The sequence below is a fragment of the Acomys russatus genome, chromosome 15 (genome assembly GCF_903995435.1).
Source record: "Acomys russatus chromosome 15, mAcoRus1.1, whole genome shotgun sequence".
Taxonomy (NCBI): Eukaryota; Metazoa; Chordata; class Mammalia; order Rodentia; family Muridae; genus Acomys; species Acomys russatus.
The window spans coordinates 58,949,985-58,972,343 of NC_067151.1; the positions used below are offsets into that span (position 1 = coordinate 58,949,985).

Below are 22,359 nucleotides of genomic sequence, written 5' to 3' on the forward strand. Positions count from 1 at the left end.
GGTGGCACACGCCTTTAAGCCCAGCACTTGGGAGGCAGAAGCAGGCGGATCCCTGTGAGTTCGAGGTCAGCCTGGTCTACAGAGTGAGCCCAGGACAGCCAAGGCTACACAGAGAAACCCTGTCTTGGGGGAGAGGGGGAAGCATAGGTGAGCAAACAATGTGGGAGTCCTGAGTCTATTTTCTATGAATCTTAATTTCTACACCTATCTTAGTCTTGTTTAAAACCCTGTCACCTTATTTTTTTTTCCAGATTAATTTTCAGTTGTGTTTATTCTCTCATTTAGCCTGTCTGCTTAGTCTTTTATGTCTACAACCAATCATATATTTCTTTCTAAGAGCTATTTCTTTAAGAAGAAGATTTATTAAATTTTATGTGTTTATGTTTTACATGTATGTGCACCGTGTACCATACAGTATCTGCAGAGGCCAGGAGAGGCGTTGGATCCCCCTGGGACTGGCGTTACAGATAGTTGTGAGGCCCCACATGGGTGCTGGGAACGGAGTCCTCTGAAAGAGCAGTAAGTGCTCCTAACCGCTGAGCCATCTCGCCAGTCTCTCAAAAGAACTGCTTCTTCTTCTGTATTCTCTTTCTTCATGGTAGATTTTCTTTCTATTTTCTGTATAAATAGAAAGAGAGATATAGATAAAATAAACTTTGTTTAATCTGAGGATGCAATTACACCATCGTAAATATCTTATCCCTAAATTCCTTTTCTCTTTCGTCCAGGATCGAGTGTACATTTGGCCATGCTACCTCATGTATTGATTCCCTCGCCTGCTTCTTTAGCGTTGGCTGAAGGAGCGTGTTTATGGGTGGAGGAGTGAGTTGAGTGACTCAGGGTGAAGGTTTGTCTTCAATAGCACTTTCCTCTGATTACAGAGCTCAGCATGCTGACTGGTGTATCCATAGGGCATGCCTGCTTCTTGTGGGCCAGTAGAGAAGATGCAGGGTTAACAGCAAACAGTATCTCAACGGAATTCAAGCTTGCTAATCCTAGGATATTACGCAGCCCTGCCACTGTGTACACACTTGCTCAGAAATTCAATGTTGTAACAACAACGACGACAACAGATCTGACAACACTAGGCGGCAGATTGGAGCACTTCTCCCAGCTCACCTATCTGTCCTTAGGTGCTCAGGCCGAAGGCTTCTGTATAGTTGGGGGTTGCTGAGCCTGAGAAAACTCTAGAGTCAGGGGGAAGGAATTCATGACTCTGGATTCGGTGTTTGAGCACGGATGCGTTCACTTGTGGACTAGGTGATGAGTGTGGCTTGTGATGAGCAGCAGTTTTGCATGTGAACCATGGTTTCATCAGGTGAGGGTACCTCCAGCTTTCTGATAAAGGGGCGGGGGCGGGGGGAGGGGAGCAGAGGCTTTGGGGATCTTCAGGCTCAACTCCAGAAATCTCCCCATTTGGTTCTCAACTAAGTTCTCCGAGAATTTACTTTCTCATCAGTGAAATGCCAAAGGCATCCTTCATGGGGCTCTGGTGGAGATGAAGAGGCCACACTTTAAGGACGCCCCCAGCATAGCAGACACTCAGGATCGCAGCTTTCACTGCCATTTGTGGTCTTCTGTGACCCGGGAGCCGCGGAAGTGACTCTTAGGTAGCTCCACGTTCCTCTGTGACAGACGCACTGCCCCTTCAACACTGCAGTGCTTCACGGACGTTACGTGGTTCTTCGTTTCAAGCAACACTTCAAAATGCTTGCTTTTCTAATCGGAATTAGCTGGGGCTTTTGGATCATGACGTCAATCAGTTATAGCCCCCCCCCCCACCTCCCCCAAAGGAAGGGACAAAACGAGGCCACACGGGGGCGTTTTAGCTCAGCTCTTTTCTAGTTTGCAGAGATAAGGAGGACTCAGGCCAGGGTATGCCACTGTTTATGTTGCTCCGAGGCCGCACAGGTACCAGGCATTACAAGCTTTGCCATCTCTAAGCAGTTTGCACCGATGGAAGCCATGAGGTGCCTAAGTGTGTTAATGCTCATAGGCTGTAAGCCCTGGATGGATGGGGGAGAGGACAGGTGTTATTTCTGCTCTTGGGAGAAAATCAAACAAGGATTCACAGTGAGAAAGTGATAGATGTCTCTCTCTCAGGCCTCTCTTCCCGCTCACAGTGCGAGCGCTTACCTTAGGTGTCTGCGCGGGCAAGAACAGCATGCGGCAGTTGGGAATTCTGCCCATGCTTCGGCCTTCTTCCAAAGGTATTCTTGGGATGGAAGTTAATGGAGATAAGTGTGCAGGAGGCAGTGTGTGTACGGAAAATGCATTCCCTATCCCCAGGTAAGATGTGTTAGCGAGGCTCATAGATGGCTTCACCCTTTCTTGATGAAAAGATGTTTTTCAAAGGTTACTCTAGATTAGAGATTAAAGGCTGCCCCACTGTGGATAAACATCTCCACTTGAAAATGCAGGTCACGAGAATCCTCATTGCTGTGGGAAAGGTTTCACTGGATCCCCTGGGCCTGGCCTGGTGCTGGTCCCTTCAGCTGCTCCACAAGTGAACGCATCTCTTAGCTACGGTCTCCTAATATCTGTTCACTTTGCAGAGTCGCGTGTGCAAGAGGAGAGTCTGGTGTTAACGATCATTTGGTTCTCAGAATGAAAAGAATGGGAGAATGGGGTTTTTGCCTTTAAAGGAATTTAAGACTTCGTCTCTTCGTCTTTTTTTTTTTTTTTTTTTTTTAACCCTAACAGCCAAGAAAGGCAACACATGGCTAGGGATGCTGTTATCTATCCCTTTTGCACCTGAAATAACAATCTTAATTTTTGTCTCCTGAGTTCTCATGAACAAAATATGTATTGTTATGAAATATAGTGGGAGGGTCTAATAATTTTATAAAGAGATAAAATGCTTATATTTAATCTATTTAGTTCCTTCCTCTGTGTGACTCACTCAGTCATACTCAGGAAAGTGGTTTAGAACTCCTGAGGAATAAAAAAATAATAATTTTAAGCTAGATTTGGTGGCTCATGCCCTTAATTCCAGACCCTGGAAGAAGAGGCAGGCGGGCCTGGTTTACATAGTTCCAGGACTGCCAGGGCTACATAGTGAGACCCTGTCTCAAAATGGCAAATTAATAATAATAGTAATTTTTTGAGACTAAAGAAGGTTATGTTCACAATACATTTTGGGGGCAAAATTAACATATGCTAATAAGGACCGGGCATGGTGCTGCATGCCTTTAGTGCTAGCGCTTTATAGTCTGAGGCAGGAGGATCATAAGTTACAGGCCAGCCTTTGCCACATAGCAAAACTCGTCTCAAAACAGTAATAAAAAAATCTTACACACACACACACACAATAAATAAATAGATAAATAACAAATAAATAAATGCAACAAAGAGATGTTGCAAGAAGTTTGAAAGAAGGTGATCAGTAAAGTGAGAGAATCGTTGGGAAGCTCCAAGTGAGAGCAGCAAGGATTGATGACTCCATCGCTGAGCCAGCCTCCGTTTCTACTTCCTCCCTGCAAACAGCACTGATGAAACGTCCGTCTTTCCAAAGTCCCTGCCAGATTCACTGTGGGTGGAAAGGGGACATGTACGAGGACTTGGAGTCTCTGAAATGACCAACATTAAAAAAGCTCAGGTCATAAGCTGCCTGATATAATAGTCAGTTGGATTCTACAATCGAAATGAGCCAGTTGAAACACTTTAAAGAATTATGAAAAAGAGGTAGCCTGCCATCAGATAGCCAGCTTCTTTCCCAGGCCTTATGTGCTGCAGTTTGTTTAGTTTGTTTCTCTGAGAGCTGCTTTGAGGCAGAAGGACAGACTAAAAAAGTGGACTGATTTAGAACAGAGGTGATTTTTTTTAAAAAAAATCATTATTATGTTTCCAAAAAGTAAAAGATGCCTGGGCATTCTTACATGTATTTTTCAGCAATATCAGCTTTATCTGTGAGACAAGTACCAGGCATGTGCAGTGGCTGACCGCATAGAGAACCTCAGACGGTCCCTGCTTTCGTCAAGCACAGTACTTGGGATAAATGGAACAGGCTTGTGTTGAAAACTGTAAAGAACAGTACACGCTCACGCTGTTGTGAGCTAAGCATTGAGTGAGTGGGATGGAGCACGGCATCGGATACGGCGGTTTAGGCCGGATGCCTGGAACCAGTCGGTGACTGTCTCTGTCCTACAGCAAAGGAGGATCAGAGCTGCCGATCAGCTGGTCATCTTACAGAGAAGTTATACCGAACGCTCTTCTCTGAACCACGAAAGCCACGACTGGTATTTAAAGACAGAGCCAAGAGAGAAAGATAGAGTCAGAAGGAGATTTTAAAATGCTTCTCTGCTGGGCAGGGGCAATGGCTCAGTCAGTGAAGCGCTTTCTGTGCAGTCATGAGGGTCTGATGGGATCCCAGTACCTACATGAAAGCCCAACACAGAGGCCTGTATCATTCATAGTACTGGTGCGCAGGAGGTAGACACAGGCATCCCTGGAGCTCATTGGCCAACCAGCCTAGCCAGATCAATGAACTCCAAATTCAATGAGACACTCTGGATTAAAAAAAAAAAGGGGGGGGTGGAGGGGACCAGTGAGATGGCTCAACTGGTAAAGGCTCCTGCCACCAAGTCTCAGAAGTCACAATATAGGAGAGAACTGGTTTCTGCAAGTTGTCCTCTGACCTCCACAAGCACACTGTGACACACATGTACACTACACACACACACACACACACACACACACACACACACACACACTGTACACACTGTACACACAATATACTATTGGAGGAAAAGCTACAAGCTAAGGAACAAAAATACTTCAAAGAACAGAAAAAAGCGAGAAAGTGAATAGGATTTTTTGTTTTTCCTTACTCTCTCTCTCTCTGGTGATTCCAGAAGAAATAAAGCCTCTTAGAAACCTTAGTTTTGAGCTGGATGTGGTGGCGCACGCCTTTAATCCCAGTACTTGAGAGGCAGAGGCAGGTGGATCACTGTGAGTTCAAGGCCAGCCTGGTCTACAAAGCGAGTCTGGAACAGCCAAGGCTACACAGAGAAACCCTGTCTCAAAAAACTAAAAAAAAGAAAAGAAAAGAAAAGAAAGAAACCTTAGTTTTATCCCAAGGAGATGCACTTTTGACATCTTGCCTCTGAACTATGAGTTGATACACTCTTGTTGTTTTCCATTAAGAATGCAGCAAGAGGAAACTAATAGAAGGGTATTGAAGAAGAGAAAGAAAAATCAATGTCTGCCTTGTGGAGAAAATGGCTCTCAAATCACTTATTAAAGGTGGCAGAGATAACCCTGGAATAATTGTATATGCTTATAGCCCGAACAACTTGAGAAGCTGAGACAGGAGGAGTATTTGAGCTTAGTAGTTTGAGAGCAGCCTGGACAACATAGAAACAGTTCATCTTTTTTTTTTTTTTTAATTATTCATATTACATCTGGATTGTTATCCCCTCACTTGTATCTTCCCATTCCCCCTCCCTCCCTCTTTCATCCTATTCCCCTCCCCCAGGCCTGTGACAGAAGGGGACCTCCTCCCCCACCATATGATCACAGCCTATCAGGTCTCATCCTGGTAGCCTGCTTCCCCTTCCTCTGAGTACCACCAGGCCTCCCCACCAAGAAGAAGTGGTCAAATATGGAACACCAGAGTTCATGTCAGAGTCAGTCCCCACTCTCCACACAACTGTGGAGAATGAGCTGCCCATTGGCTAGATCTGAATATCGGGTCTAGGTTTGCTTCATGCATTGTCCTTGGTTGACACAGTAGTTTGTGTATGCTCCCCTGGGTCTAGTTCCGCCAGCCCTGACAGTCTTCCTGTAGGGTTCCAGGACCCTCTGGGTCCTTCTGTTTCCCCATTCTCCCATATCTCTCTCATCTGGAGTCCAATAGCAAATCCCAGCATCTGTCCCAATCCCCTGCTGAGTGAAGACTCTTAAAGGACATCCATGTTTGGCTAGTGTCCAATTATAAGTGAGTATACACCATGTGTATCTTTCTGGGTCTGGATTAGCTCACTCAGAATGATCGTTTCTAGTTGCATCCATTTGCCTACAAGAAACAGCTCATCTTAAAACAAAACAAAGCAAGAGCTGGGTGTGTTAGCCTGTGCTTGTAATCACAGCATTTGGGAGGCTGGGGCAGGATTATAGAGTTGAGGCCAAGCTGAGCTACGTAACAAGACGCTATCTCAAAAAGGCAAAAACAAGGGGCCTGGAGGTGTGACTCCGTGTTTAACTACGCTTGCTTCACAACTGTGGAGGCCTGAGTACAGATCTCATGCTGCAAGCCAATGTGCTTTTATGTATGCCTGTAACCCGAGTGAGGTAAGATGTGGAGACAGGAGGGGCACCAGGGCTTGCTGGCTGACAGCCTGGCTGAAAAGTGTGAATTCCAGGTTCAGGGAGAGACCCCGCCTCAAAGGACTAAAACAGAGAGTGATAGAGAGTACACCTGATGCCCTCCACTGGTGGATGCACACAAGCAGACAGGTGTGCACAGTCCTAAACACACACACACCACACTCATGCTCCTCCCACATACGTTGGTACAAAGCTTACCTAGCATGCGTGTAGCCTGGGGTTCCATCTCTAACCTCACGTAGAAATAGAGGACGATGCTGTAATACCAGCACTTGGGTGGAGCGAGTAGGAGGATTAGAAGCAGCAATTACACACACATACGCACGCACGCACGCACGCACGCACGCACGCACACACACTTACAGCCTTTAGTTCATGTGTCCCTCAGAAACTGAGCATAAATAACTAGTCCAGTCGTTCCACCAGTGACTATAGCTAGTTCACTGACTTGTCAAATGGCCTCTGACATGATGGCAGCTGATGCTTATGAAGACTTACTGCAGCACGGGCACGGTGTGCGAGGTGTCGCTGCGTTATCTCAGCCATCCCGGGCTGTATGGCATGTTACGATTTGTAATTGTTCTGAGGCCTAGATTTATCTGGCAAGCAAATACGGCAGTACTGAAGAAGAGGCCAGAACTGGAAAACCCAGTCGGGACACAGCACCCTGACAACAGCAGCTGATAAGAGCCTAGAAGGGAGTAGCCACACTGGGCGTGGCAGGAGCAAACAGATTACACAGACAGCCTGCTGCCTAGTAATCAGGAATCCTGTGTGGAGACTAAACTCCCCTCTCGTACTCAGTTCCCCTCCCTGTGATTAAGGCGCTATGGTTCACTGAGTTTAGGGTTTCTAATTAGAATTGGAAGAAGGGCAGCAATCAGGTAAACTGCTCAGTAGTGCGGCTCAAATGGGTCCTGCCATAGTTAGGTAGAGCTTCTCTTTAATATGGCTTTTTCAATGACGAGAGTTGTCTTTCCTGCCTAAGTCCAAGGACGTCAACAAGAAGTAGACCGTTCCTGGGCTGCACCAAGGGGTGGCAGGGGCTCAGTGGTAGAGCAGTTCCTTGCTTAGCGTGAGCAAGGCCTTGGCACTGCAAGAAAAGAAACGAGTTATTAGAAAACTTAAATTTAATAAAGCTATTTTCCAGTCACTGTAGGAACCCTAAAGTGAAGAAAAGTCGTTGGATAGACACACTGAAACGAAGCTGATTAAGTGGGCGGCAGAGGCAGGCATCTCTCTGAAGTCATGGCCAGCCTGGTCTACACACGTGTACAGAGAACAATCCATGGATCTTTAAGAACTGTGTGTGTGTGTGTGTGTGTGTGTGTGTGTGTGTGTGTGTGTGTAGAATGCATTTCTTTTTTAGTGCATTTGCTTGATGTGTACATGTGGAAGTCAGGGAACAACTTTGTGTGGTTCTCTTCTGCCTCCACGGGGTTTCCAGAGAAGGAGCTCAGGTCGTCAGGCTCGGTGGCGAGCTGTGTGACCTGCCGGGCCATCCCAAATGTCCTAGTGTATCTCCAGTTCATTTATTTAAGGTTGTAGAAAAGCGCGCAACACCCTAAGTCACGTGTAAAATCCTACCCACATTCTTTCTGTAGAATCAGTTCGCTGCTTCTAAAGAGCCGTCAAGGACTCGTGAGCCCGGCATGTTTTTGCTCCGTCGTATAATGGATGGCTTCCTTGTTTTATTTAAGCTGCTTATGATAAATAAGAAGCAATGTGGCGCTGTTGGTCAGATGTCACCTTGAGTCGCTAATGATGGGGACGTAATGTGTATGAGACATATGTCATCAGGCGGTTTCTTGGTCATGCGCATATCACAGAGTGACATCTGCAGAGCCAGGTGGTGTGGAGCGGTTACTAAGTGAAGCTCCTTGAAGCAGTCAAGAGATGCAATCCATGCGAGATGAATGAGGCTTCTATGTGCTGCTCTGTAGCAAATTTGTGTCATACAGAGAAGAAATACAGGCTAAAATAGTGATTATTAAAAGTATAGGATAATAAATACCTAAATCAGCGATGTACCCATTACTGTGTACCCTGCTTAGTTGCATGTGCTCATGAGCGGCAGTGCAGTGGGTTTGCTCACAGCAGCATCCTACAGACATGCCAGTGATGTGTTCTACTGTGCCAGTGTGACAGGCATGATCTCTCTCTAAGCAACAGGAACTCAGTTCCATTAAATCACCTGGGACCTCTAGTGTATATGCAGTCTCTCTGAACTGAACATGGCACATGGCTGATCCTTTATCAGATATATGTGCTCTTTCATTAATATTAAATGATTAAAGGATTTGTATGTGAGTGGTCCATGTTTTTGAAATAACAGAGTAAACTGAATGTGGAGGCAAGTGCCTGCCTGCTAATCCTACCTTCTGGGGAGGCTGAGGTATCATCTGAGACAGTGTAGGCAACATGGTAAGACCCTTAATTTTTGTTTTTTGTTTTTTGTTTTTTTTAACAATGGGCATGTGAACTTGGGAGGCAGAGGCAGGCAGATCTCTTGAGTCCATGGCTAGTCTGGTCTATACAGAGAGTTTCAAGCTTGGCCGGGCATGGTGGCACACCTCTATAATCCCAGCACTCGGGAGGCAGTGGCAGGTGGATCTCTGTGAGTTCGAGGCCAGCCTGGTCTACAGAGTGAGTCCAGGACAGCCAAGGCTACACAGAGAAACCCTGTCTTGGAAAAAGCAACAAAACAAAACAAAGCAAACAAACAATCAAACTAGCCAAAGCTGTATGGTGAGACCCTGTCTGAAAATAAACACACACATGCACACGCACATGCACTTGCACACACACACACACAATTTAAACCCAAGCATATACAAACACCTAAGCCAGAACTTGGTGGTGCTTAGGAGTATGAATCAGCATCTTTGTCCTAAGGAGACATTCTGACGCTCCAGGGTAAGGTGTAGGACACAGTCCCTTTGCAGTGCTTCCTACTCAGTGAGTTTTTCCGTTGTTCACTCTGGAGGTTAAGTCTTCCCCTAATTTCAAAGAGCAATGTGGGACCCGCCACTTCTGGCTCCACTTACCAAAGCAAGCTCGTCTCTACTCAATAAGGTTTGTTTTTACTCTGGAGTTAAAGTGATCAAAGCCAAATCATCAAAGCCTGAATATCTTACGACAGACTTTGCAAGTTCATCATCGGCCACTCTTCTTAAGTTTTAACCAAAGCAAAAGACGGCATTTGCATTTGTGTCATCTTCATTTCAAAATGTTTGTCATCGTCATCGATTCAGAGTCAGTAGGATCTGTGTGGTCATTCCCCCAAAGCCGCCCTTGTCAGAGTGGGCGCAAGTGCTGTCCGCCCTGAACATGTAAACATGGCCTCATATGTGTGGTGGTTTGAATGAGACTGGCCCCATAGGCACATGTATTTGAATACTTGGTCCTCAGTTGATGGAACTCTTTGGGAAGGATTAGGTGTGGTAGTCTTGTTGGAGGAGGCGTGGCACTGAGGCAGGCTTTGAGGTTTCTGATGCTCACAGCATCCCTAGTTAGCTCTCTCTCTGCCTCCTCCTGTAGATGAGGATGTAAACTCCCAGCTACTGCCCCAGCACCATGCCTGCCACCGTGCTCCCTGCCGTGATGGTCATGGGCTAACCCTCTGAAACTGTAAGCTCCACAGAAAGTCTTCCGTATGTTGCCTCGGGCGTGGTGTCTCATCACAGCGATGGAAGCTAACTAAAACATATGTACTCCGTGCCTTAGAACCAGAGACTGTCATGAAAGGGAAATGTGTATAACCTGGAGTTGGCACACGAGTCTCAGACCTAAGACAGCTTTCTGCCACCCTGCTAATTTCTACAGTCCCTGCTGTGTACCACAGCTTTCCCGTTGGCACCCCTCCATCTTCCCACATTATAGATACATCGGAATACTCTGTCTGCTCTGCTTTATTTTCTTAGTTTTGTTTGTGGGATACTCCTTCATTTCCGCAATTTGCAGAAGAGGTTAAAAAATGGATGAGTAGGGGTTGGAGAGATGGCTCAGTGGTTAAGAGCACTGACTGCGCTTCCAGAGATCCTGAGTTCAATTCCCAGCAACCACATGGTGGCTCACAACCATCCACAATGAGATCTGGTGCCCTCTTCTGGCATGCAAGTGTACATGCAGGCAGAATACTGTATACATAATAAATAATTTTTTTAATGGATGAGTAGGACAGGGAATACCTGTATATCCATGCATGTGTGTGTTGTGTGTGCATATGCATGTGTGTGTGTGTGTGTGTGGCTATATAGTATAGCTTACGAAGTCTAACCATGTGTACCCTCACGTTGAGAGCACACTTTTAGCCTTTGCGTGGCCTAAACCATCACACTTTTCTTGATGCATTCTGGGGTTTAACACACAGTATTGTTGGTAGCAAGCAAAAGAAACTTACTCGAAGTACTACCATTTAGTTTGCAGACTCCACATAATCATAGGGAGAAATTAAGTTCAAGGTCACAGGTCCTAGGGGAGCTGGGGACTTCCCAATAGCTAGCTGAACAGCTTCTGTTGTAGGGAAACAGTTGTCTGAATCCAGACATCTCAGGGACAAGTTGTAAGGAGACAGTTGTCTAAGTCCAGCCATTTCAAGGACAGCATCTCCGTCTTGCTGGCAGGGTCAAACTAAGTTCATGTTCTTAGGCCCAGGAACCTACTCCTATCCTGATAGATGGAAATTCCCTTGCTCAACTCAGGGTATGTCAAATATGAGTGGACAGTGCGACAGCCCGCCCCACTCCCCCTCGCTCTGTTGTTCCATCCTTTAAATATTCTGTACATCATCCCTTCAGGGTCGCAGTTCAGCTCCTGAGTCTGTTCTGTAGCCCTGATTGATCAATAGAGGCTTGATTACGTACACACCTGTAATCCCAGCACACCAGAGGCAAAGGCAGGTGGATCGCTATGAGTTCGAGGTCAGCCTGGTCTACAAGTGAGTCTAGGAGAGCCAAGGCTATACATAGAAACCCTGTCTCGAAAAATCAAGAATAAAAATTGTCGTCTGTGTTAACCAGTGAACCCCACAACATTATGCGTATTGACAGATAAATATTTGGACCTTTTTATTTTTAGAAACTCTTCAATGGTTCGCCTTTGAGCTGATAGTTATTCATATCATTGCTAAATATGCATGAGTCCAGAAACCTTCTTTCTGCACATACATTATTTTCTAATTATTCAAAACTTAGAAGCTTTTTAAGAAATGGGGAACATATTAGAAAATATTTGATTTGAAATAAATAAAAGTCACACTCCTTAAGCATTGTGTGTGGCCAAGATAAAATTTCCCTGTTTGCTGTCAGTCTGTTCATATTCTTCTTAAGGTTTTATCCAACTAGTTTTCATTGTTGACAAGAAAATGGAGTCTGAATCTGCTTGAAGGAGTTTGCTTTGTTCAGTCTTGGCTTTTGGACCGAAATAATCACAATATATTTCTTGACAGTTGCACAATATTCTCCCCTATTGTGAAAATTGTTTTGCTTAAAATAGAGGTGCATAAACTATAAGAATATTTGAAAAGTATAAACATAAGACACAGATCGACCCCTCCTTCCCTTCCCTTTCTCCCTCCCTCCCTCCCTTCTCTCTCCTGCCCCCGACATATTTATATGCATTCCAGATAAAAGATAACATGGTCACCAAACGTGAAGTGTGTTTAACTGTATCCTTTGGAAAAAAAGATCAAGGTGAGGACATGTGTTTCAGTTTGTTCCTACTGTTGAAAGTTGGAGGTCTGAGGATATTGTAAGAAATGGATAATTTACCTTATCCTCAATCATGGCTGTCCGGGTTCCTAGGAGTAACACGTTATAAACACTGTATATGTATTGACATAGGAGTCCGATCTGTAACGCAAAGTGAACTTGTGGGAAATGTTTTCATGTCAAGTCATTTTCTTAGATTTTATTTACCAGTGTAATACTGTAAGAAGAAAGGCATTGGTGGGTTTTTTTGTTTTGTTTTGTTTTAGAGCAGAAAGTATTGAAGTGAGTATAGTATTTCCTGTTTGAACCAACAGCAGAGGAGAGTTGCCAGCCATCCTCTTCCTGAGTGGCCACATTCCAGATGTGCAGACTGGTCATAGCACAACTGCCAATCAGAACAGGCCCTGGAGGGAAGTCCTTGGATGCTGAGGCTTGTTTACATGCTCGTGACTCTGTTTCTCCCTCCTGTGTCTTGCGAGCCTAGGAAGATTAGTGAGGCTTGCTGGCACAAGCCTAGATAAGTCAACTTGGGGAAATCAGGATCACCAACCGGGGCGGTGACATCCCGGGCAGTTTTAGCTCATTGCTAGCCACAGGTAAGAGCTGTTGCTTTGTCATGAGAGTAACTCTGCTTTACTTTGCTTAACACAAGCAAGCCAAAAGCCAGAGGAATACTTTTTTTTTCCCTTAAGATCTAAAATATACCAAGTATTACTAGGACTTTAATACTCAACTGTGGAAAGTCTGCTGTTTTTACTGAAGGGAGGAGGGAGATGAGTAAATTAAGAGTTTCTTAAAGGCACAGTAACACCCAGTATGTAGAAATTAGGATCAGAAACATTAACGTTGTACACTTGGAGGGTCGAGCATCTAAACAAACATGTTTCACCACGAATCTACCTGAACCTGCTCGGTCAGAAAACAGTGCCTAGCGTATGCTAATTCTTTGGCTTTGAAAGGCATTTCTTGGGTGGGTGAGATGGCTCAGCGGGTGAAAGTGCCGTAGTGGGTAAGAGTTCTTGTCATGCAGTACTGCTGACCGGACCGGCTAGTCCCTGGAACTCACAAGTGGAAGGAGAGACTGGATACCTGTGAAAGTTGTGTGTAGACACACACACACACACACACGAATAAATAATAAATAAGTAAAGCATTTCTTCTTGGTGATAAACGCAACGCGGGCCTAAGTGTGTCTTGCTTTCTTTTCTTCGTAGCGTACAGTCTTACCAATACTCTCTGTCCACTCCACCAGCAATGAAATAGGAGGGGGTTGTTACTGTCTAATTTTTGCTGTGCCTTTCAGTTTATTCTACCGTGTTAACAGTGATTGAGATGGTGTTGCGGAAAACTGTGCGTGATTGTATTCCCGTAGGTTCCTTTTAAAGGCACGTGGGACCGCGCCGTGGTTTGTTTGTTTCTTTCTGCGTTGACTTTTTGCAAACACTGAGGCTTTCCTTCCATTTCCTGTTCTTAATTTGGAAGCATACACAAGGGGACAGTTGTTACTTGGATTTAGATGAGCAAGCTGCGTGTTTTGTGGCTTTTGTGCATGAGATAGTTTTCAAGTTGATTCATAGTTTGGTTTTTTGTTTGTTTGTTTGTTTTTGTTTTTTGTTTTGTTTTTTAATAGCCTCAAAAATCACTTTTGAGCAAGTTAGGCTCCTGGATCTTAGACACAGCTGCCTTTCTCACACAGAGCACAGTTGACATCTTAGGGCGTTGCCTTGTGCACTTTCAGAAAATTAACAGCATCTCTGGCTTCTTATTGTTAGGACTCCTTCCTTCTCTGTTGTGACAATTGGAATGTTTATATATACTGCATTATGGCTAATTATCCACAGAACATTCTTGAACGTTCTGGATGGGAGGGAGTTAAGGCTGTACTGGTCTTGGTGTGTCTGCAGATGTTGCCAGCTGCGCATTTTGCTCCCTCCCATTCTGTTAGAAGCTCCTGCCAACCATGATTCATGGAATGATTTTTTGGAGCTGAGTAATCTGTGGCTTTTCAGTTTCCTTACTTCCTTTAGCTAAGCCTTTAACACAGCAAAGATCTTCTGAAATGAAAAACCAAGCCATGGCAATAACATTTTCTGAGTAGACGGTTTTTGACAAACCGTCAAGAAGTTTTATATGTCCTGTGCGGTGTGGGTTTTCGACGCCCCTGTCAGGCAGATCCTCTCGGTTCCGATGAAGAGCATTGCACAGGAGAAAACAAGCTACCCCGAACAGTCATCTGTGAGACCTGGCGGTGTGGTAGTAGGAGTGTGCGGCCACTCCCCTGCGACTTTCAATCCTGTGCTGACGTGTGACTTTCTTCTTTCTTTTCAGATCGCAACGAGCGACATAAGCCAGAGCATCGTTCTTCAAGGTATGAGTTTATGGTATTTAATGGTTGTTTAAAGTTCCTTGTTTGAAAAACTATTTGGAAGCCATGAAACTGTCCTTTTTAGGGTTACTGTTATATCGAACTCGATTATAGCAGTCAGAGAGGCTTCCCAAGAGAAATGTCATTCATTCTCTGCATAAAACCCTCTGAAGCCACTAAGTATGTGGACAGTATTTTACACTGAGGATTCCTTTCAGGCACAGACCCAGCTTCATAAAACATTTTCATTTTCTTTCTTTTATAACTTAATTTTCTCTCCTCCTAACCAGTGTTTTAAAATGTACATCACAGTTTTTCTGCTTACAAAATTAAAACAGACTCTGTAGAAAGTCAGAAAATATTTTTTAAACTTTATCGATGTGTGTGTGTGTGTGTGTGTGTGAGAGAGAGAGAGAGAGAGACAGACAGACAGACAGACAGACAGACACATGCACAGGGTGGGAGTGCATGCCACAGCATACGTGGGTTACAAGACAACACTATGGAATTGATTCTCTCCCTTCACTTTTATCTGGGTCCCAGGGTTCAAATTCAGGGTGTCAGAATTCTATGGCAAGTGCCTTTACCTGCTGAGCCATCTTGCCCAGGGGAAAAAAATTGTCTCTTTGGTTGGTTTTTTGTTTTTGTTTGTTTGTTTGTTTGGTCGGTTTTGAGACAAGGTTTCTCTATGTAGCCCTGGCTGTCCTGGAACTTGATATACAGAGAGACAAGGCTGGGCTTGAACTCACAGAGATCTGCCTGCTTCTGCCTCCCCGGTGCTGGGTGTGGTGTGTGTACCACCATGCTAACATTAATTTTTTCATGAACTACAAAGCATTAAAAAACAAACACACCAAAACCAACTTCTACCAGCACCAAAGAATAGTTCTAAAAATTCTTTCAAACTTGATAAAGTAGAAACTGACTTTGCCTCTTTTCTTTTAAGTAAGACTTGCAGGCTATTCTAGATATTTTTAATCAATTTCTAGAAAGCAATCTTTTTTTTTTTTTCCTTCTAAAACAGTGATAATGCATTAGGTTTACTGGTAAACTATACCCTAATGCATTTTCAAGGGGTCAAATCCTAACTTGTGTTTAGTTCAGTGAATCAGAGTAGGAAATCTCTGAAAATTCCACTAGTTATAGTAGATGGGCAGTTTTCAACAGTTGTCTGTCATATCAGCGAGAGTCTATCTGAAAGGAGAGCGTAGTTGGGTGACTGTAATATTGGCCTTTCTTCGGGTACAATATACACGTTTCACTCTTTATGTATGGCTGGCTCTGAGTCTTGACAGACAAAAATTATTGCTATGTTATTATATATTTGTATGTGTATTATGCATGTGTATACACGTATGTAGGTATGCATGTGTGTAGATATGTATGACTGTGCATGTGTGTAGATGTGCATGTGTGTAGATGTGCATGTGTAGGGTGTGTGCATGTGTTAGGTATGTACATATGTATATGCATGTGTGTATGTACATGGGGTGGGTATACATGTAGCAGGTGTACATTTAGTGTATGGGGTGTGTGTGTATATGTGTGTGTGTGTGTGTGTGTGTGCGTGCGCATGTGGTGGGTGTACATTTGGTGGGTGTGCATGTGGTGGGTGTGCATGCCATAGCATGGGTGTGGAGACCAGAGTTCAACTTTGCAGGAGCTGGACCTCTCCTTCTGCCATGTTGTCCTTTAGATCAAACTCAGGTTGTGGTTAGGCTTAGTTGTGAGCGCTTTGCGTGCTAGGCCACCTTGATTTCCCTTAAGTTTGATTTTTAATTTTTTTTTTTCAAGCATGAAATTAAAAAAGCAGAGGAGCAGCATAAGAGAACTTTGAGAGCATGCTTTTATCTATGGATGACATAAAGCTGGCTTACTGCGTGGTACGGTCTTTCTGTGGTCAGAAGAAAACTTTGCAGAGTCAGTTCTGTCCTTCTGCCGTGGGCCCTGGGTAACTCAGGTTGTCAAGCTTGGCGGCAAGCACCTTTACCCACTGAGCCATCTCATTGGCCCATGACAACATAAAGCTAGAAGAGTAAATTTTAAAAATACTTTGAATGGAAAAAAAAAAAACCAAGGTTTATAAGGTCCTTTGCACACTGAGGGTTGGGATGAATTGAAAAGTATTTAATACAACACAGATTCTTACACTGAGACATAAGTGACATGTAAAAAAAGGAAGGAGGTAGAATTTAAGCAGCATGTTAAAAAACAAAACTGTGAAGATTTAGCTCTTCATAGGTTCACCTTGAGTGGAGACCTTTGTGATTGTTTTCACAAAGATTTGTATTATTGGATTATATGGAATGAGTAATATGCCATTTTTAAAAACATTCTCTGTGATTCTGGATTCTTGGACCTTTAAAAATAAAATCATGATATACCATGGAGTAGATATATTGATACCATATGGAGAGCTTTAAAAACAAAGTGGCGCTGGGCGTGGTGGCGCACGCCTTTAATCCCAGCACTCGGGAGGCAGAGGCAGGCGGATCGCTGTGAGTTCGAGGCCAGCCTGGTCTACAAAGCAAGTCCATGATGGCCAAGGCTACACAGAGAAACCCTGTCTCGAAAAACCAAAAAAAAATAAATAAATAAAAACAAAGTGGAATCTCACTCCCCACTTCAGAGAGCTTATTCAGAAAGTCTGAAGTGGATCTTCCCAGTCTTTGTGTTAATAGAGACCTTCAGTGTTTTCAGTGTGTTGCAGCTTGGGCTCTGTGGTCCCAGGTTGCTCGAACGTTAAGAGCACTGACTGCTCTTCCAGAGGTCCTGAGTTCAGTTCCCAGAAACCATATGGTGGCTCACAACCATCTATAATGTGATATAATGCCTTCTTCTGGCCTGCAGGTGTATGTGCAAGCAGAGCACTATGTAAATAATAAATAAATCTAAAACAAAACAAACACTTGATATCAATTTTTTACTTCTTAACACACACACACACACACACACACACACACACACACACACACACACACAAAACAGTTTCACTATGTCACCCTGGCTGGACTTCTTAAACTCAGAGAGGTCCTTCTACCTCTGCCTTCTGGGTGCCAGGATTAAAAGCATACACCACCTTGCCTAGCTGGATTAAAATATATTAGCACTTTTAAAATCCACACAGACAGGATGACAGTGCTAAGGAGATCATCACTGTGCAGTGTTCAGTGCAGTTGTCGCCTGGGGTGGCGCCCTTCAGTGGCAGTTAACATGGCTGCAGAGTTGTTGGGGAGCTGATCTTTGTGTGGCCTCAAACGATCACCCCACAGATGAGTTTTTAGTGGCAGAAGGGGAAGTCACCACCTTCATCAGGTCCTCACCTTCCTGTCATTCCTGGCAAGAGCCTGGCAGTGTGTCTCCAGATGGTGAAGTCAACAGCACATGCAGTGCTGAGATGGAAGTCTAGACAGAGAGTGTAGGCTCTGCAGAGAAGTGTCTTGAAAAACACAGAGACTGGAAGTAAGTTTTACATTAAAAAAGGAAAGAGATGGAGAAAGAGAAGAAGAAGAAGAGGAAGAGGAGGAAGAAGAGGGAAGGAAGGAGGAGAAGGAGAAGAAGAAGCAGCTAAAAAGAGCCAGATGTGGTAGACACCTGTAATTCAGCTCTCTGAAAGCAGAGACAGGAGGATCCTGAGTTCCAGACCAGCTTCAGCTACATAGTAAGATTCTGTCTCAGTGAGTCCAAAGGCCGGGAGTGTAAGGCCTCATACGTACATACATAGCAAGTCAGTATGCCGTGTACATTTCAGTTTTAGAAATTGAGATTTAAAACACCCTACACACACGTGCACACGCGCGCGTGCACACACACACACACCGCTAATAAATAAAATAAAAAAAATTTAAAACAACTCTAATTAAAAAAAATAATAAATTGGAGTGGCAACAAGAAAAGCTTAAATATAGATTTTTATTTGTAAAATTTGGTAGAGAATACGAATGTCATTCTCAGCAGACAGATGCCGGAGTGTCAGGATGACGTCTTATGTTTACAGTCTAGTCCCAAATAATTCATGGGAGAAAAACAGGGCAGATGAAGTAGCAAGTGTGTCCTAGGGGAATATTAGCAACTTGTGCCTAGAAGAAAGGCTTATATGTGTGTGGATTTTATTACTTCTTCATTCTCTCTATAGAGCCTTTGTTGCGTGTGGATTTAGGCGAGTGCATGTGTGAGCGTGTCTGGATGGATGTCAGCCTTGGGTGTTGCTCACCGTTTCTTTTTTACAGTCCTTCACAGCAGCTGCAGCCCACCCCTTAGACTAGGCTGGCTGGCCTGCAAGCCCAGGGGTTCGCCTGGCTCTGCGTCCCCAGCCCTGGGGACGCTGGGGTTTAGACTTGGGTCTTCATGCTTGTTTAAGCAAGTACGTTACCGACGGAGCTGTCTCCAAGCCCTGGCTTGAGATTTTCACAGTAGAAAGAAGCAGTGGAGTTACCCGAGTATTTGCCTCTGCTTCGCAAGTGCTGGGATTAAAGGCAAGTGGAGCACTATGAGTTCGAAGCCAGCCTAGTCTACAAAGCGAGTCCAGGACAGCCAAGTCAACACAGAGAGACCCTGTCTGGGGGCAGGGCGGTGGGGGGCAGGAAGGTGTGTGCCACCACCCGCCCAGCCAGCTTCCTTAATTTTTAAGTAGCCATTTAAACTCACAACATAAATCCAGGCTGACCTTCAGTTTAAGATTCTCCTGTCTCAGCCTCTTGTCACCCTGGTTCACCTGGCTTCTTTAGCTGGGTATTTAGATGCAGGTGTTTATACCTCAGCTGTTTTGTTTTGGTTTGGTTTGGTTTTTCAAGACAGGGTTTTCTCTGTGTAGCCTTGGCTGTCCTATACTCACTTTGACCAGGCTGGCCTCGAACTCAAATTGATCCACCTGCCTCTGCCTCCCAATTGCTGGGATTAAAGGCGTGCACCACCACGCCTGGCTCGCCTCTGCTGTTTTTATGCATTGCTATTTAAAGCAGAGTGTTTTGTCCATCCACTGTGCTGCCCTCTGCTCAAGGATGCAATGCCAGCTTTCTTTTATTGATGGTCGGCGTCATCTCTATCCCGTTGGACATTTTTTTCTCTGGGGCTTTGATGGAAAGAGATTTGAGAGAGTGATTGGTCATCTGGCAAAGCCTGGAAGGACGTGACTGGACTTCACAGCTTCATCCACTGCCTTCAGGGCAGTACAGCCATCAGCGGGATTGGCTCCACAGTGTCACTCTTCCTCTGTCAGAGCAGGTCAGCTCAGACTGGGTTCCAGAGTGTGATAGGAGCCTTGAGGTTCTGCGGCCTCCCCACCTCCCTCCTCTCCCCACCCTACCCTCTCCCAAGAGATGAGATTAAAACACCGACTAGGTAGTCTCACCTCAGCACTTCCTTTTCCAGGAAGTTTTGAGATTTGCAGACTGGATTTTTTTGTTGTTTTTCTCTTTTCACACTGAAGAAAACATAGACAAACAACAGGAAGGACAATACAGCAGGGACTTTGTCATTTTCTTTGACGGTCAAGTCCAACCCCAGCCTCTGGTACTGCCTGCCAAAACATTAGCCTTGCAAGTGAATAGGTTCCAGGTGAGGGACAGGGTGTCACGTGTCACAAATCAAAATCAATCTCTCTCTCTCTCTCTCTCTCTCTCTCTCTCTCTCTCTCTCTCTCTCTCTCTCTCTCTCTCTCTTTCTCTCTCTCTCTCTCTCTCCCTCCCTCCCTCCCTCTGTCCCCCGCCTCAAGTTCCATGTGAAAGGATGGTGGGTGTTCTTGTTTCATTCTGTTGCTGTGACGAATACTTTGGCATATAGTTGCAGATTACAGTCCAACAATGTTTTAGGAAAGCCAAAGCCTGAAGTCTAAAGGATTGTACCCTCACTGCCTGTTGCTGTTGTCGGCCAGTTTGCTCCTGCCCAATGTTGTTCAGACTCGCTGCTCAGGAAATGGTGCCTCCCAAATGGGCCGGGTCTTCATGCGTCAATTGACAATCAAGACAATCTCTTACAATCAAGACAACCCTATCTGAATAGTTCTTCAACTGTGACTGCCTTCCCAAGTGCATTAGTTAATTTTATGTTGCTTAAGGTTCTAAATGGGGGGGCTGGAGAGATGGCTCAGAGGTTAAGAGCACTGTCTGTTCTCCCAAAGGTCACGAGTTCAATTCCCAGCAACCACATGGTGGCTCACAACCATCTACAGTGAGATTTGGTGTCCTCTTCTGGCCTGCAGACACACATGCAGGCAGAATACTATATAAATAATAAATAAATCTTAACGAAATAAAATAAAATAAAATAAAGTCCATAATGGCAGGGAGACTGTGGCAGAAGTTGGCAGGACAGAAGCTGAGAGCTCACATCCTGAGCTGCAAACACAAAGCAGAGAGCGTGAACAGGAGGTGGCAAACTGCTTTTCGTCCCTAAGCCCGCCTCCATGACATACTTTCTCCAGCAAGGGTGCACCGCCTAAATCCCACCCAAACAGGGAACCAAGTGTTCACATTGCTGAGACTGTAGGGGACGTTTTCATTCAGAGCACCACACCAGATGGTGCTAGACTGGCAGGTAGACATTATAAACTAGCAATCAGGACCTTCAAGCTTGCAGGGGGTTGAGGGGAGGGCTAGGAAAGGTTCTTTTTCTCTTTGCTCTCTGTGCTTTGCCATCTTGCTTCTGCTAAGGCACATTAGGCGGCTTTCTTACTTCTTAGTCTTTAAGCAGTAAGTAAATGCCTGTTCTGTTACTGTCAACTCGTAGTTCTATGTCCATGGAGAAAGACACATACATTCTCCTCCTCTGGTTCTTCTAAGTAGGTATGATTTGAAGAGGGTAGAGTAAAAATGAAAGATGTTGGCAGGGTAGGAAACAAAACTGGTACCCACTCCGAGGGAGAGCGGTAGTTATAGACTGGTGCCTGATTGTCTGCCAGGGGCCTACTCACGTCCTTCTGGTATGTGTGGCATCAATGCCTTGAAGTACCAGACTGATTCCTATTACTGTCATCATGGCCATTGATCCTAATCCTCAGATTCCTTTCACGATGGCCCTAATACCAGCTGGGATGTCAGGTGTCAGCACAGCAGTCACTCCTGGGCTTTACCCTCTTCCAGCTGTGTGAGGATGAGACAGGGCGTGAGACATGTTAGCAGGTCAACATGGGAGGGCACCGAGTGAGACATAAGATGGCAAAGCTCAGGGAAGTGAACTTGACCTGTTTAGTTAGACCATCACCCAGTCAGGCATGTCATTGAGAGAAACGAAGGCATCCTGCAGCACGTTGCTAGCCTCATGGTTACTCTCGTTGTTTTTGTAAATTAACGTCCTCTACTGATGTGCAGCCCCAGGAAGGAATTGGAGAAAAGCGAGAGGCGCTTTTCTCAGGCAGGGCTTTTTTATTCTGCACAAACCCCGGGTTTTATTCTTGCAAGTTTCAGCGCAGCCTGAATCGTCTGTAACATCACAGTCAGATGGAAAGGCTTTTGGGCCGGCTGGGTTTTTCGCAGCGTTTTGCCTGTGGGTTGGAGAGGGCAGAGGGCCGTCCTGGAGAAAGCAGGCTGATGCTGCAATGGCTGATGCTGATCTGTTTGCAGTACGTACTGTTTGGCTCTCGGTACCCACACTGGGCCACTCACAACAGCTTATAACTCAGCTCCAGGGCATCTGGCGCCCTCTTCTGACCTCTGTAGGCACTTGACTCGTGTGCACATACCCACACACAGAAACGCATATACACATAAATAAGAATTTAAATGAATATTTTTTAAGGACTTGAGTCCGTTTCAAAAGGCTACCCCAATTCAAAGTACAGCAATAGGTAAGGCTTTATCTCATTTTCAATGGATCTCTTGACAACGTCAGCATCTTTGTTAAATTGTGGCTCATCTCCTCCAGCCCCGTGAATTTGGGTCCTCACAACAAGTATAATTCTAAGTTATTTGCAAACTTTGCTCACTTTTTAGGTATCCGGAAACAAAAGCCAGTGCATTG

General features: G+C 44.9%; 1 protein-coding gene across 1 annotated transcript in view; it reads left to right on the top strand.

Moving 5' to 3' along the window:
* The first annotated feature begins 14,387 nt into the window (after positions 1-14,387).
* Sh3d19 (SH3 domain containing 19) overlaps positions 14,388-22,359 on the top strand; it is a 104,475-nt gene continuing 96,503 nt past the window's right edge. Inside the window, exon 1 of the mRNA XM_051157394.1 lies at positions 14,388-14,406. The gene's annotated coding sequence lies outside the window, so the exon portion shown is untranslated. The remainder of the gene's footprint in view (positions 14,407-22,359) is intronic.